Here is a 1,709-nt window from a genome sequence, read left to right on the forward strand (position 1 = left end):
AAAAAAAAAAAAGAATTAATACATGTATAGTACTAAGAACAGTGCCTATAAATTCTCAAAAAAAATGTTGTGTACCATTATAATATGATACCCAAACCTTTTCCATTTAAGTCAGTTTTAAAAAACTAATAGGTTAACTCAAAATTGTTAATCATATGAGTTGAAATTATTTAAAATCTTGCCTTATTACTCAAGGATTTGTGTGTTGCATCAGTACAGTTTAGGAGTGTGAAGATAAAGTCTAAGGAGGGCATTAGCAGCTCAGGTTCAGGGTAAAGAAAAGGACCTCCCATTTCACCTTTGAAGGCCATGTATATTAATCTATATGGAAGTGGATATAATGAAGACCTTATCAAAGAAAACACATGATATCTTTATCATTTATAATTCTATACTCTGAAACGATAGGATATAGAATAGGCCTACCATGTGCTTAATACTTGTCTTCATTTTAGCTACTTTTTTATTAGGAAAAATAATAGCATAATAATTTCACACTGAAATCAAAGAGAAAATGTGAATTGTTTTCTCTTGATGATATATACCTGACAAAGACCCAAAAGACATATGGTAAAACAGAAGCGTGAATGGCATAGCAGTGGAATATAAATTACTACAAAAGATGACTATACAATTTTATAATGTATTAAGTAGAGATACAAAGACTTTATCTTTTGTAAGCATGGAGCTTAGTTATACAGAATAGATAATTGGAAATCCCACATGTACAAAAACATACATATCTTTTTTTTAAATTTTTTAACATTTATTTATTTTTGAGAGACAGAGAGAGACATTGTGATGGGGGGGGGCGGTAAGAGAGAGAGACGGAAGCACAGAATCTGAAGCAGGCTCCAGGCTCTGAGTTACCTGACAGCACAGAGCCCAATGAGGGGCTCGAACCCATGAACTGTGAGATCATGACCCGAGTCAAAGTTGGTCGCTTAACTGACTGAGCCACCCAGGTGCCCCGAAAATACATACATATCTTAATGAAAAATCCACTGGGGTAAAAATTGGCAATTGAAAAGTTATATTCTATAAATTGATTTTATTATACAGTTCTTGTAGGTAGAGCAAAATAGGTATAAGACTAGTGATGTTACTTATAAATCTTTTTAAAGTCATGTGTAGTGCCAATATTAGGCAGCATCTGTAAAACTTGTCCAATTTACTCTAGGTAGTATTTGAAGACATGGGTAGAGGAGAAAAATATTGAGGTTATAAACAAGGAAATTGCTATAGTTTTAATATAAGTAAATATTCTTATGTAACATATTTTAATATATTATTATAGAATATAAACTTTAAAATATTTAAAATCTCAGACATTTTAGTATAATAGTCATGAAATATATTATTAAGAAACAATCTTATATAGCTTCAATTTTCATTTAAAAATGAAAACTTATTAAATAAGCAAACACCCCAACAAGGAAAACAAGTACTACAATGTAAAAATATTAAAAAAAGAAAACCCTCTCACATGCATAAATGAAAGATTGCACACAAAGAACTCACATCTTTTCAAGCTTCAATAGTAAATATTCTTGGGTTTTTCCCTTACTATTTTCTTTACTTTTTTTCCCCCCTCTTCTTTTTTTGGTGGTGGGGGTGGTTATGTTTAAATGAAGTTGCTTTTGCAACACCAAAGACTTAATCATCCATTTCCTATATAAAAGGTAGCTACTTATTTGCATGGACCTCAA

Source organism: Suricata suricatta, chromosome 2, assembly GCF_006229205.1.
Source record: "Suricata suricatta isolate VVHF042 chromosome 2, meerkat_22Aug2017_6uvM2_HiC, whole genome shotgun sequence".
NCBI lineage: Eukaryota > Metazoa > Chordata > Mammalia > Carnivora > Herpestidae > Suricata > Suricata suricatta.